Source organism: Cimex lectularius, unplaced genomic scaffold (assembly GCF_000648675.2).
Source record: "Cimex lectularius strain Harlan isolate CLEC.00 unplaced genomic scaffold, Clec_2.1 scaffold147, whole genome shotgun sequence".
Classification (NCBI taxonomy): Eukaryota; Metazoa; Arthropoda; class Insecta; order Hemiptera; family Cimicidae; genus Cimex; species Cimex lectularius.
The window spans coordinates 587,653-604,326 of record NW_019392851.1 but is presented as its reverse complement, the minus strand read 5'-3'; the positions used below and the strand labels follow the sequence as shown (position 1 = coordinate 604,326).

The 16,674-nt window shown below is 34.4% G+C and overlaps 1 protein-coding gene across 1 annotated transcript in view; it reads right to left on the bottom strand.

Moving 5' to 3' along the window:
• Positions 1 to 16,674, bottom strand: part of LOC106669345 (disintegrin and metalloproteinase domain-containing protein 28) — a 219,276-nt gene that overhangs the window by 61,175 nt on the left and 141,427 nt on the right. The window lies entirely within an intron of this gene.

The window sequence follows — 16,674 nt, the reverse complement described above, 5'->3', positions numbered from 1 at the left end:
AACCTCCAGCAGTACTTTCCTCGATAAACAAAGAAAAAACCACTTTCCAAAATGGATTTCTGGCTCCAGTTTGTGTAGATTAACTAAATCATAGTACTGACCTCGCCCCTTCAGACTAACGTAAAGCAAACTCTTTATGTATTATGTATTATGATTAAATCAACAATATATACCTCATCTACTAGCACATCCTAAAGTCCTGTCCTAGCCCTATTACTATTGAAGAAAGTCTTGTTTAAACTATACAGCCCACAGCAGCACCTTGAAACGGACGGATTTGAGACTTTATCCTCACTCCTGACTTCAGTTTTCAGTACTGTCACTCTTCCAGTCATTTTTGGTGGAGTTTCTGTTTTCAGTATTGATCCAGAGTGTTCGAGATCCAGAGTGTTCATTTTTGGTAGACACTGTGCAAAAAGCTCTATAGCACCTCATATAGACCCACCTTCTCTTGGATACAATGGATCGTACAATTTCAAACATTCCTGACCTCGTTCCTTCAAACTACTACCTATTCTTTGCAAAGTTTGCATAATGGATTGACTTAAAGTGATACTTCATCTATCCCATAAACCTTCATCCATAACTACCATGGATCTCACTCATCTCAACGTCCTGCTCTTGTTCTTTCTAAAGCCTCTTCCGAGCAAAGGCCCATTTCTTTAAGGAAAAATCGCATACTGGATCGAAGTTCTACTGACCCTCACAAACCCGATATCCTAAGTCTTCGCCTCAGTCCTTTATACTACTACTAATGAAGAATGTTTCGTGATAATCTGACAACCCCTATCCACACACTTTCCGACATACAAGAAAAAACCCTTCCAATATGGAAAACATCGAACTTCCGTCGCACCCACCGTTCATTTTCGACCTTGCACCTTCAGATTGCCACATAAGCAGAATGTTTTATTTCAATAAGACAACGTCCAGCCACACATTTCGTATCATGCATAGATACATACCAAAATCTATGGAATCGATCTTATTTCGGTCCCACCGAACAGTCCCGACCTCACTCCTTCTGACTACCATGTCTTCCGTACAATGGCTATTTTCTTTTCGTAAAAAGCATACGTTGGAAGATTTACAAAGTTCCGTAAAAGACTTATTTCCAGTCAGAATATATGGAATTGAATAGTAGATGAAAATCGAATATATAATTTTGATCCTGTCTTTCTTTTATGCCTCCCCTCTAATTGAACCTTTTTTTTCTACTAAATTTTTCGATACATTTTAGACGTCTTTGCTAGATTTTATATTTATTCTGTCTATAAATCAGCACATTTTTTTCAAAACAAAAGTAAACTTTACAAATCCGATGTGCGGAGAAAGGAAACATTTACATTACAACAAATTCACTTTGAATGTCGTGAAAGGAAAATAGTTTTGAAAATGTAAAGTGAAGTTGAATCGTCGTCCATTTGTTTTTTCTCACGGCATACAGGTCATGTTTCTCACGCTCGCGAAAACCCGAGGACGACCGGGTGCCTTCGGACAGCACGGAATCTACGCGAAGGGAGAGGGGCTAGTGACATAAAGCATATCAGCGATGACAGGGAAACAATAAGCAGTCCTCAGTTATCGCGCAGACACGCGATCTAATACAAAGGTGATCCTGATAACGCCCGACCGTCCTCCCCCGGCGTAAAAGTGCACACTCGACCATTTTCCAACATCAGTATAACAGGAGAAACTATTGATAGATCGAAAACGAAATAATGATCAATAATTTATTCTAATACTAAGAAAAAATAAATAAATAAAAACACTTTCGATTTGTCTTGATGTTTCCACATTGCAATTATGATGTAAAGTGTTAAGTCCTGTCCAATGGTTCTTTCAATCTCAATAGTAAAAATTCACGGACATCCATGTATTGTCAGGAGAAATAAGAAATATCTTTCCTTTATTTTTCCGACTTCAACGATTTGCTTTTTTCTGCCCTCTAAGCGCACAATCAGTCAACCGGCTGTTGAAAGAAATTGGACAATCAATTTGGTCCTCTAGGCCAGATTTTGTTTCCATGGAAAGTAAATTTTAAATAATTTTTTGTTGTAACATCCTTCTATCTATTTTATTTCTGATATATTTTCCCACGTTTATACGAAATTCCTATAATAATTATTAATTTACTTGCAATCCAATTAACATTTTTATTTTTGTCAGATAAGATTTTGTAGTTTAATCATATTCGATTTTTGCCATATTAGCCTGGTTAGTTATTATCCCTCTGAAACTGATTTCTATCTACAGGACCGACTAAAATTGAAAAATATTGTTTTTTGCATTTTTTTATCCTTAAGGCAAGTCGATTTTTGTCTTTCTTATATGGCTGATTAAAAAGTAATCTCTATAATTTTTTCTCAATAGGTTTTCACAGCCTACACTATAAATTTAACTTTTTGATTTCTTTCAGCCATTTTTTTTAGTATATAAAACCATCTTTTTGGCCATAGAATGGTTTTGGTCCTCCGGGCAGGATATTTGTATAGTGGTATATCAGTAAATTATTTTTGTAGATAAAATATTGTCTAAAATTGTTTTCACCCAATTATTATTCCCATAGAACTTTATGGCTAATATACAATAAGAAATATCTATACGATGAAATCAAACGAAAACATTATTTTTTCCTAATTGTAATTAGGATTTCCTAATGTTTGTATGAGATAGCTTAATATTTAGAGTTTATTTTGGATCTAATAATAACAATTTTCGGATGAGTTAAAGTTAAGTAAAATTTTGGTCCTCCGGGCCGGATTGGTACTGTTGTTTGCAAGTAAATTACGTTTTAAGACATTCTATTCTTATTCCTTTTCTATCAGAGACAATCTAAAATAACAATTGTCAGTTCTTCTTGAGATCTGAGGTGTATGAACCTGTAGTTCGGTCATTTCATCATTTTGGTCAATTTATCTTGGTTTTGGTTTATCAGGGAACGTTTACTCAATAGAAATATTAAAAAGAAAATGCAGCGATGATCATAATCAGTCGTTGACAGACAAAGATAATGAATATAAGGAAACAAAGAATCAAACTTAACAACTTAATAAAAATCCCGACTAATCTTCCACTCATTATGGCGAAAAACACAAACGCGTTTTATAAACCAATCATTGGTAATAGGCAGACACAAATTATCGGATAGGACTAAATTGAAATGGTTATACAACAAATATGTGGTTATAGAAACGCAATGGTCCTCCGGGCTGGACCTTCTTTTTCAATGATCATTACGACCCTGTTGTCTTATTGAGAGATGAATTTTTTTGTATAAGAAAGACTGAGCCGTGATTTACACATGCACATTACATCTGGATATGTTTTATGAAACCTTTGTTGATAAAAACGTTGAACTATAATAAATAAGTATATAAATTTGAGTAGAAACATCTGCTGTTTGACCTCAACTGTAAGTAATAGTAAGTTTCCAATTCCCCCAATCACGGATACACGCGGATATGAATTTGCTCACTCACGCAAAGGGCGTATATCAACTCATAATTTTCACTTCTCCCAGGCATAGAAAGTGTATAAAATATTCTTCAAAACTTTTTACGGGATTTCTCCTTGGGCCTTTAGGATTTCCTTGCCGTCAAGCTCAAGCCACTTTCCGCATCGGAGGCGTCCTTCGGAAGGGCTTTAAAAGTTAAACCGACATCCCTAGCAAAGGTGGGTTAAACTTTTTTTTTGACGACGAAAGTCGACGTAACAGCATGAGAGAGTTATTGTCCGAAAAAGTTTCTTTTTTCCTCAATTTTATCAACGGGATGTTATCCTTTTCTCTCTCCACGTTTTGTTTTGTTTTTCACCATTAACAAAACTCATGTACAGATGTTAAAACTTCAAAAGTATTTTATTGCTTGCTAGGTAGTTATAGTCCATTTTGTTTAAGCAAAAGTAATTTATCATAAAAACAGAACGTTTTTAAATTGACACGGTTTTTCCCTATAGAAAAAAAAATAAATTGGCAATTTATAAAGCCACTTGAAAAAGGGCAGAAATAAAAACACTAAAGTAAAAAAGGGAAGTAAATGGGTTAAAGCGCACGGTCTTGGCATGATAGGGTTCGACTGAACCGGGTAGGGCAAAGGCAATAGCCAGAAATAATAAGAAAGGGACAGAAAAGGAAAGTGGAGAGGCATAACCCAATCAAGGGACATTTGGGTCAAAGGGCTCTTGCCCTAGGACTGGCCCTTTGTGAATTAACTATATCAGTGACGAAGCCCTTTTCCGTTATGTGCACCTAAAAAAATAAATAAAACAAAATCTCTCGCCATGATTTTTTCTCCAAACAACAAACAAATGTCAGTGAAGTTAGTGTTTTACCGTCTAGTAATAACGATTGATCGTTAATCATGTTTAGATACTTTGCTAATTTGTCAGAAATGTCAGTTAAAACTAGAAAGTAAAACAAGATAATCAATCCTAGAGCTGTGTTCCATTAGGTTTGATTGGATTTCCTCTTTCTTCATTGAACTTTAGTTCATTCAGATTTGAAGACTTTTGGATCCAAATCGACCCAGAATTAAAGAAACTGAAACCAAACCTTTTAGGTAAGGTAAGCACTACATTTGGAAAAAATGAAACCATAAAAAGTTAATCTCTAAAGATTTCTTCTGTTGTTTAATTAATTTTGATTGGAGTTATGTTAGTTTTTTTAAATATTCGTTGGAGAATATTAGTATAGCAGTTTTTCATAATTTTGGTTTATATAACCACGCTGTTTTGTTAGATCTTCTGACTACCCCGGCATCTTCATTATGTTTGTATTGTTTGATCCGAAAGATTCATCGATTGCCCGTCCTAGGGGTTTGGCGGAAGGTTCAAGTTTCAACTATCATTTTCTATTATCATCATAATCCACAGATTTGAGACTAAAAAACGTAATTATCTTTCCTAACAACAGTAGTAATCCAGCCCGGAGGGCCAAAAGTTGATGATTTGAACTTAATCCAATTTAACTTGGATTTAATGATAGTTTCTGATAAAATATATTAAAACATTGTTTTATTAACATGAAAATATATTTAAGCTACGACAATCAAAGACCAATTGGGAAAAAAGAGTTATGAATCGTTTAAATGATCAATTAAAGAAGACACTTAGATTTTTATCTGTTCATCGCCCCACAGGCCTCAAGAAGATATCCGAAATCATATTTTAGATTCTCACAGAGAGAAAAGGATTTGATCCAATAGTATATATCTTACAATGCAATTTACTCTGTAACAACAGTACCGATCCGGCCCGGATGACCAAAAGATGATTTAGCTAAAACTTATTTTCTGTTGGGTTTTGCTGATAGTTTTGAATAAAGTATGTAAACTAAGACAGGAACGACAGATTTTAGAAGTATTTTATGACAATTTCATATAATAAATTACGTATAAAACAAAAAGGCATTGTGTTATTTCAATAAAAATAAAAATTAAATGTAGTTAATCTACGACAAACAAAAACGATTATGAAAAACGATTCATGGATCGTTTAGATAAAATTCAAATGAATCTTACAGGTTTTGTTTTCATGTTTATTACTCCGCAGACCTAACAAAAAATCGTATTTTCATCTTTGTTGATATCGAGAGCAATAGAATTTCTGAAAAACGCAATTTACTCTCTTACAACAGCACCACTCCGGCCCAGAGAACCAAAAAAATGTCCATAACGCCGAAATGCTTCCTAAAACTAGAAAACGTAGCCTTATCAAAATGATCGGAAACCACCAAACCATAGGGTCATCATTCGCATACACAAGAGAAAATATCACAATTCATAGGAAAAGCTAGATATATTTTCTTCTTTTTTTAGATTTGATTATTCTTTAATAAATGCTTTCATCACTGTTGGATTATTTTGGTGCTGATTTCAAAACACATCATGACCAGGTACTACTGGAAATATGAAGTCCAAAGTAAAGGTCGACTTGTTTTTATATTTTCTACTACTTCTCATAGTCAACAATCTCCAGTGGACTGGTTAGGGATGGTTAGGGTACTACAGTACACTCTTTCCAGTGGACTACTGTATTGTAATCATCTCAAATAATTATTTCTTCCATATATTACAAATTTCTTAGCAAAGAAATATAATTTCGCCCGGGAATTTCCTTTTGTCAAGAGCAAAAGTAAATTGGTTTAAAACGTATTTCGACCCCCCCCCCCGAGTAAAATGTGGTTTAGATTAGTAGACAGCAGTATTCTTGCATTATGTATTGTATGCGTGCATCTCACAACTTGCCTAGGAGCAAGGGAGGAGTCTCACGCAATTCTTAGAACCTGTGGGTCAATTGCGATGGAATGAAACAAACAAAACGCGTCCGACTCAAAAAGGAAATATCCTTTTATAGGCCTGCCGCCCGTCGTTGAAGCTGAACAAAAAGCTGTAGACTTTAATCAATTAAATGATATTCTTTCGTTATATCTGCACGCATTGTTGATCGGCGACAGTTAATCAATATTCAGAAACAGAAAAAAATATTGGGAGAGTGATTGACAGTAGAAAATGAAAGTCGAAACCGGCCCAAATAAGTCAGAATCGCTCCCTGTTATAATTTCATTCCTACATTCTCTGAATTTTTCTCGTATACCTGTTTTTAAGGCATGATCGATCAATCATACGTGAATCCATATTTCACCCGCTACACATAATTACATCGGCATTTCCCGAACACCCAGTCAGAAATGTCGCTTTTCCCTGGAATGGGCCTCCGGTCTGCTACTGAGTCACGGATCATCGGAAGCTTTTTCGAGGATTAAATGACGATCGTGCTGAACAGATTGATTGCGAGTTCAGGGCTGTTAGTGCGTTGTATCGGCGGGATCTTTGGTAAAGCACGAAGTACCGGCGTCTCCGAACCGGTTCCTGGTGAACCCGCCTCTCAGAGGTCCAGCCGTTTCACCGTCCGAAGGACAGAAGCTGAAATCCTCCCTGAAGACTTGTTGCCGACTATTACATCGTTTCCGGGCCTATGTCTGTTTAATCGGTCTTATATTTAATAGCCCACTGAATGTCATTCGCATTAAATGGACCATTCATTACACCGGGATCAACCAACACAATCGCTATTGGGGAACAATTACAATTGTAATAGATAATAACGATGGCATTTGTGCTCTGAATAGATAGCACATGAGTACATTCGGGTCAATTTATTCCTTTTAAATCAATGAAAATTGCGTGCTATGGACAAAGTGAAGGATTAAAAATAAAACAAGGTTTAAATCAAGTTCACTAGTTTCGTGGTCCGCTTGACCAATTAATATCTTACAATTAATTAAGGTTTTCAGTTGAGATAAAAAAGTCAATGGCAAAAAGGAGGGAAAATTCAAAAGATGTGGTTGAGATGGGAGGTTGGTGTCTGAGTGGATCGAAGTCACGATAGCTCAAGTGGTCAAGCAGCGGCGTATCAAGCCGAAGATCGTGGGTTCGAGTCCCGCTCGTGCCATTGACTTTTTTATCTCAACTGAAAACCTTAATTAATTGTTTAAATCAAGCTTTCCAGATGGAGTGCGAGTGATGAAACAAAATTTTGGTGATTTACGTTTATTGGAATTTTGGTCTGCCTATTTTTGCGTTTAAGGCAAGAGACACGTTCGGCTTTTCGCCAAGTATTTGGTCCTCCGGGGTGGATAGGAACTGTTGTTAGTGAGCAAATTAGCTTTTAGTCATGCTATGCCCTCAAATTTTTTGCTCTCGTTAATCTAAAATAAATATTTGAAATCTTTTATTGAGGTCTGTGGGGCGATAAACTTGAAAAAACTTAAGAATTAATTTGTCATTTAGACGACCCATGAATCCGTAAGTGAACTTATTTGTGAAAAGTGTATTTGGCCAGATTTGTGAGATGGCTTGCATAGAGAACAGCAGCTATCAGATCAGGGATGATCCAAAATAAACTTTTTAAAAAACTTCTTTCAACTAATTATTCTTTTTACGTAAGGTCTTGGTTGAGATAAAAAAGTCAGTGTCGCGAGCGTGATTCGAACCCACGACCTTCGACTAAATACGTCGCTGCTCTACCGCTTCAGCTATTGTGTCTTCGATCCTCTCTTTTACTTTCCATCTCAACTTACAACCCGAATTTTCCCTCTTTTTGCCATTCTCAAATGTGTAATCAGGATTTGATTCTCAGCGACTTGTGAAGTGGCCACGGGGAGCTGTTAGTGAAGTGATACTTCTTTTACTTGTTAAATATTAATCTATTTATGTTTTAGTTGTCAACTGATCAAATAACCTCTTTCAATTATTCTTTTTATGTAAGGTCTTGGTTGAGATAAATATCTCTCTCTAAATTTTTATATAACAGAGGGGTTCAAAGCTAAGTTTCGTGTTTAGAATGAGAAATAATCTTGGGGTGGTTTGAGAGACGTGTTTTACTAGTGTTTTTTGAAAGCCAAGATGGCGAAGAGAAGAAAATCAATACGACGAGCACAGACCGACCTGAGTCGATCGATTCACGGACAACGCATTGATTGTTGGAAGACTTACAAAGAAAAATCAATTAGTGAGAAAACCCCTCCGGTAATTCGCCTTCATTTTTACCACCCCTGGGTTCGTTTAAAAAGAGGCACCTGCGGCGTCTCGGAATGGAAAGTGGCTGCAAGTCTCGATGCAGGTGGTGGATGATGGCACGAGCCAATGAGATAGGCACCTGCTTTTTAAGATATTCACCTGCCACCGGTCTTTAACTTGTTTTGCGTTCGGCCAACCCCGAATTTAACTCGACGGTTGCTTTTTTTATGACGATCCGTTAAACGCAGTTTAAACCCTGCCTGTGTATTTTTTGTGGGTATGGAGCGAGGAGGCACTAAACGGTTCTCTACCTGCTTCGACCGATCTGGCCCCTAGGGCCACAACTTTTAAAAACGATTGTCAAATCCTCTCATTTGAACTGTCCGGTGAGAGTGATCGTTTTCACGTGTCAGAAATACTAAATTAACAGATTTGTTAACTTTCTTCAGAGTAATTCACTATCTTAAATGTTGGTTCGTCGTAATTCAAGCTTATCGGGCTTTTTCATGTTTTATTGCGGATATTGTAAAATATTTTACCGAACATGGAGCTAGTGGGGTTGAAATTGGAAAGAAAAGAGGATTGATATTGCTCTTATATGCAGACCGAACGCACTGTCAATATTAAGAAAACCAAGGTAGTAGTTACCTTCATTTTAACAGTTCGACTTAAGTATATGCAAAATTTTATGTTTACCCAACTATAAACAATAGTATATCTAAAAATATAATTTACTTCTAAACAACAGTACCGATCCGGCCCGGAGGACCAAAACATGACTTCCCGCTAACTTAATTAAATTTCAGTTGGATTTGGATAAAGCAAATTGTATAAATATATATGAATAGTGTTATTAACGTAAATAAATTTTAAATATGGTTAAGCTACAATTTATTACGATACTTTAAATGACAAAATAAAACTGACTCTTAGATTTTGTTTTCAGGTTTACCGCTCATAAACCGCAAGAAAAAAGTTTATTATTTAAGATAATATAATAATACATCGGCTTAATTTTCCATTGTCAACGAGAGCAAAGGAAGGCAGTAGTATATAATTAAAACATAAATAATTTTCTCTCACCAGGACGATCAGCCCGGAGGACCAAAATATGATTTATATTGAACTTAATACAGTTTAAGTTGGATTTGTTGACTGTTTCAAATAAATTATGCAATAAAGAAGGAATGTTGTCATCCACATCATAATAAACTTAAATATAGTTATGATACGATCTACATAAAACTAAAAACAAAATACAAAAATCAGGAAAAAGCGATTTATGGATATTTTAAATGACAAAATGACTTTTAGTTTTGTGTAAAACAAAATTTCTGCTTAATAAAGCAATAATTAGGGGGAAAAAAACTCTAAAATCGGTGAGACGATATTTCAAAGAGAAATTCAACACCTTTTGACAAATACAGATAAAATAGACTGCCTGTCGGTTTTAGGCAACAAAAGAGAAACGATCCAATGTATTTTTTTTACAATCAGCTTGCCCTGTACTCTTTTTTCAAAAAGAACTGAATGTTTTTCAAACCAAATTCAACTTTTTTAAAGTAAAATTAAATATTGCAAACCGAAGTATTCTTTTTAATTAATTAATTTAATATAATTAAAAAAATAAATTGAACATTTCTAAAGGAAAATTGTGTTTTCTTCCAAATAATAAATATTGACCAAATATTTTATATTTTTAGTATTTTAGTACAAATTTTAATTATTATAATTTATTCTAAATTATTCCTAATTAAATTGAACTTTACCCATAACGAAATTGTAGTTTTTCCAAAGTCAAATAATCATTTCTCCTCCAAATTCAGTTTTTTCAACATGAAATTATACTTTTTTCAACTTAAATCAAACATTTTCAAACCAAATAAAAATTTTCCAACCTAGAATCATCACACGAATACGTCAAAAAGAAAGGTAAATTTTTTGTTGTTAGAGCAAAAGAAGGCAATAGTATTTCTTAAACGTAATTTATTTTCTAACAACAGTACCGATCCAGCCCGGAGGACCAAAATATGATTTATCTTGGACTTGTTGTTATTCATATCAAAATAAACTATGAATGTACTTAACTTAAGACAAGCAAATAAAACGAGAATCAGAAAAAAGCGATTTATGGATCGCTTATATGACAAAATAACTCACTGACACAAATAACTTTCTAACGAGAGTTTTCGGAATTATAATTTGTGCATAAAACATATCTATTGATTTTTATAAAGCACAAATTCGAATAAGCGATTGACATTTTAACTGATCTATTATTTTTAGAAATTCAGAATAATGTAGGGCACAAACTTGCGACTGTTCAACCAATTTCCCCAATCCAAGTGAGCTGATGAACTTTGCAAAGGCTTAACACGCCGAGAGCGATACTCTGGATCATAGTTTAATCGACCTTCGTATTAGGCGAAAGTTGTTCAGTGGATTTGAAACCAGTGAATCTTGATATTAACACGGCAGACCTGGGTCCATTAGTTAGCGGATCTTCAGCCGGTATGATTTATTGCGCCCAGGGCTGGATGGGGGCGTGACATTTTCAACACTAGTCTCCATATCCGTAGGAGGCCGATGTGTCCAGTTCTTCAACGCAAATAAATGGGACCGGCTTGTGGACAGAATAGCCAGCTCATTCAACTGTCACAAGGGATGTCCTACCGGGACACTACGCCCTTTCCTATCCTCCAAAATCCACGGTATGCAAATTAAAATTGAATTTTTACCACCCCCAATGGAAAAACAACGCCAATCCAGACCGTCACGATACTTTATAGGTTATTCATGCTTGCGTTTAAATTTGTTTTTTTTTTAGTAAAATTAATTTTAATGTTAGAAAGGTAATTCCTATGTAACACAAAAGACAGACAGATGATACAATTGTTGCAGTGAAAAGAACCTTTCCCAGGGTTGACATTTAATTTTTTTTCTAGGACATTAGTTGGATGATAAACGGTTATTAACATTCCACAGCATATGTTCGATAATATGTTGTTTTTATTGATGGAAATAAGAGGGGTCTGGCTGTCCAGGGGATTATAGAACATGTGTTCAAATTCCTAGCGTATCACCCGATTCCAGAGATCAATAGACAAAGATCATTCAAATATCAGAGTATATTTAAATAAAAAATCGTTTTCAAGGGATATTTTCATATTTTCAAGTTGAATAGATAGATTGTTTCATCGCAAAAAGTATCTCTCGTTCGGCAAAGCTGAATCATCGCTTCCGAGCTAAATTTTAATAATAAACCTTTGACCTATGGACAAGATAACCTTGGGATCGTGAGTAAAACGTAATAAAAACATGGGAAATAAACGGATAGGAAAATAATCCGCAGTGATCAAACATTCCATCAATATTAAAGCTAGTAACTGTTTTCTGAATCTTGACAATTTTTTTTCGAGTTTTTCAACACACTCCGCTCTCTTTAAGATTAAGATAGTGCAAAATTGTTAGATAAAAGAGAGAGAGAGAGAGAGAGAGAGAGAGAGAGAGAGAGAGAGAGAGAGAGAGAGAGAGAGAGAGAGAGAGAGAGNGCGAGAGAGAGGGCGGGAGGGAGAGAGAGAGAGAGAGAGAGAGAGAGAGAGAGAGAGAGAGAGAGAGAGAGAGAGAGAAAAAGAAATGATGTATACCCTCGGTAAAGTAAAACAAATTTTACTTGATACAGAAGAAATACAAAAGCGATGCCATTTTTGTTAAAAACATGTTGGAAAGATAAAAATCAATAAGGCGATTGATGATGTTCAATATGACATGGCTGACAAGACACCTTTGAATGTCAGGTTGATTTCTTTATCATTTTATGTTTTCGTTCAATGTTTGCCCTCTTTTTTACTGTTTACAAACAAAAATGCTGTGATTGTTACAAGATTGCACCGTGTTTACACTACGGGGTGCGTTTTAATTTTGTTTAGAGCATTCTATGAATCCAGTTTTAGCTTGAGCGAGCTAATTTTCTAGAAGAGTCATTTGATTAGGGGTGGTGCCCTTTATCCGCCAGCCAGACCGCCACTAATCATTTTAGTCATTTGAAATGGCTAATCATTTTAGCCGGCTAGAGAGCCATTGTCAGTCCATTTCTATACTGATTTAATAGGATTAAGTAGCTGGAGGGGCAACCGGTGGTTTTTCCCATCCTCAGCTCGATCTAATTGAGATAGGAAAACAACTGGACTTCACATGGCCGTCTGGGAAACTCATAGTTCAAAGAACTCATCCAAGGGTGTAGTTATTAAAAATTCACTCCTATCATGGGGAAATTAAAATTGTACATACGTGACACATGACATAAATATCTGCATAGACTTACAGCAAGAAACAAATTATTTCATGGAGGGTGAACTAACTTTCTCTGAAATAATGACCGGCGGAGTCGCCATTTTAGTAACAACAACAAAACATCCATTCAGGAAATACAACGGCATAAACTTCCTTGGCATAAACCATTACTAAAACAAACTAGAATTCAATACATACAGATAATCAACAACAGATAGCACAGTTGCAGACTCAAACCTTCGACACCCTAAATTGTGGGGATATAGAGCTGTCAGGTTGTCAGAAAAATAAGAAATTCAGGAAAGACAGAAATGATAAATGGTGGAGTGAGTGGGTAGTTCAATAACTGTATTATTTCCTTTATCGGCTTTTAAAATAAGGTTTTGGTTACTTTTTAACTTTTTATCAATAGACCTAATTGCACGTGAGATTATTAATTTTTTGACGTTTAGATTTACCAAATTTTGTTTAATTACCTCAGCACATTTATATTTTAGATTTGTATTCATTTTTCAACAATCTACCGATGTACCAAGGGATAGCAGTTTCTTTTCTATACAATGATCTTTTTAGGACAAATTTTAAGCCTTTATTAAATAAATTGTTTACTTCTTTATTTAGTGTCATGTTTGTTAAGTTTATAACCCTTAGGAAAAATTTAATAAGAATTTTTTGGCCAAATTTAACTTTTGATCGGATTTATCCCATTCTACTGGAGTCAATAATGAGGCAAGCCTAATGTGTACAAGATATTGATAAAAACGTTTTGTATCTTAACGATCGTTACTTCCAAGCATCCCACATAAATTCATTGTCTCCTATCCATTCTATTCTAGCAGGTGTCGCACAGGGCAGCGTGCTCGCTCCTTTCCTTTATTCAATTTATATCACCGACCTACCTACACAACCTAAGACTATCACCTTCACCTTTGCCAATGATACAGCAATCCTGTCACCTCCTCCTGATAAAGATCCTGTCACAGCTTCCCGTAATTTCCAAAATCATGTTTATCCTACAATCCTCTCCGTCAGTGGAGAATCAACAAACATAATATTTACTCTAAACAAGAAAACGCTCCCACCAGTATACCTCATCAACGTTCCCATCCCAGTTGCGAACCATGGACGATACCTCGGACTCTACCTGGACCCGAGTGACATGGAACGCCCGCACAGATTGTAACATACGATTTTTCATCCTTAAACAACCACTCGACAGACGATCAAAACTCACTAACAAACAAAAAATACTTTACATTGCTCCCATTTGGACATAAGGACTTGAACTTTACAGGACTGTTAAGCGTTCCAACCTCAATCGAATCCAATCCCTTCAATCCAAAATCCTCAGAACAATGTTCAACGCCCCGTTCTATGTATCCAATCACACCATACATACCGACCTAAATGTCCCTCTTGTTACCAAACTAGCCCAATCCCGCTACAAAACGTTCCATTCCAAACTACCCCATCAACCGAACCCTTTCGTCAAAAACCTGTCATCCACCTCATTACCCCGCGGTGGTGCCGCGACAACCTTAACACTTGACATCGGTCTCCTAGGACGGAGAGTACATCTCGCTCATGGATGGTAGCTGTTCAAGCTTTCATGCCACAGTTATTATGTTTATATGTAAATATTATATGTTTTGTTCCGTCGAAGAATGCAGTTGTAAAAAAAAAGTTTAAAAACAGGCAAGAACGAATTTTGGAGTTAGGTTTAATTTCAAACATTGGGAACTGAACCAGCTAGATTTTTTGATTTTTGAGCATGGAAGTCTAAATTTACGATGATTTTATTTTAAAGTTTTAAGAGTTTTTGTTTACTGATTTTAATAATTGGACGTAATGTAATTGTTATAATCCATTGCTGCTTTGACTAGCAAATTAATAGATATGACAAATGGTGAGTGAGTGTTTAAAAAAAATACTCATAAAGATAAAACAACTACAATTAAATTTTACCCAAGGGTTATAAACTTAACAAACATGGCAATAAATAAAGAATAAAACGATTTATTAAATAAAGGCTTAAAATTTGACTAAAAAATATCATTATATAGAAAAAAATTGCTACCCCTTGGTTCATCGGTGGATCGTTGTAAAATAAATACAAATATAAAATATAAATGTGCTGAGGTAATTAAACAAAATTTGGTAAATCCTAACGTCAAAAAATTAAATATCCCATGTACAATTAGGTCTATTGGTAAAAGGCTAAAAAGTAACAACAACGTTATTTTAAAAGCCGATAAAGGAAATAGTATAGTTATCATTGAACATCAAAAATACGTCTCTAAAATGGAACAATTTTAATAACGATTGTACGGAAATTTAAAAAAAATCCCACCTTAAAAACAAACAAACAAAACAAAAAAGTAAGAACGTAATGCCATTTAGGGAAAATTACGGATAATACAACTACCACCACCTCACTCATAGTCACCGGGAATTACAGAAAGGTTTAAAAGGTGATCCATCAATTAAAAAAAACGCGAAAATGTTACTTAAGAAATGATCGATAAATTACATGTACATTAAAAATATAAAAAAAATAACACACCATCTATCAAAGGGGAGGATGTAACTGATAAAACCAATGAGAATAGGCGTACTTAGCTGATCAGAGACGATCAAGCTACAAAAAGAAAAACGCAATTTAATAACCAAAATACCCAACCTTGTCACGCATTTCATGGCATAACAAATTAATTACTTTTTTAGTAATCAATGAAAAAACAGGTAGTTAGTGTGACGTGAATGTTAACTGTTCCAAGGGTGGCTCTCAAGAAGGTCATAACGTTCAAAGTTATGATATTAACGCAGTTTAGTATATGCTAATATCAAAAATAAAATATTTACGCAATAAATGGCGAATGAAGTGTCCAGCGAAAGAGAGCATAAATGTATGTATTTGTATGGCTCCCAAATAGATCCAATTTATAAAATGTTTTATACAGTAATACCTATTTCAAATTCTTTATTTATAAGGGATTAAAAGGAATAATTATATTATAAAGAATTAGTTGAAGCAATAACTAATGCCCACCCAAAACTCATTTCTTGATTTATTAATAATGAGAACTGATGATCAGACATTTAGTGTAATTTAAGTGTAATGTAAGACATATAATGTAATAATTATTATAATTATATAATAATAAACATTATAAGGATTCCTTATAATCCTTTATAATATATCTTTTTAAACAAAAAATGAATATCATTCGCAACTATATTAGACAAAAGTTTGTATTAAGCGATTTTTGTTATCATAAAAAATTTAAATAATTTAACTAAAACTTATTCAATAAAAATAATTACCCCAAAAATCTAATAAATCTAGGTATGGAAAATGAAAATAAAAAAGTTTATGTAGAGATAGAAGGTACAAAAAAGTATGTTGGTTTTACATTCACTGCTGGTTAAACGGACAAAATACTTAAAGTAATAAAAGAAGAAAACGTTTGTAAATATTTCTGTTTGTATAACTACTTAAAAAAAAAAAATAAATAAATAAAAAAAGAGCACACTCCGACAATAAGAGACATAAACTTAACCGAAAACAATGTTAATATAACACGTTACTCACAAAAAATGACCCACCGATATAAAAATATTTTGAACTTTTGTAAAAACAGCCTAAATAGTAGTAAAATTGATTTACGATGTGCATACATAATATTTGTTGTATTTATTAATTATTTTTATATTTTTATTCCAAAGACTTTATATTGTAATTTTATATTTTTTGTTTATTGTTTTTGTATTCTGTATTGCTGAGTATTTATTATTTTAGTTTATGTGTGGTGATTAGTGACCGTTAATTGATAATTATTCAGAAATCGTGAGATGCGGTCAG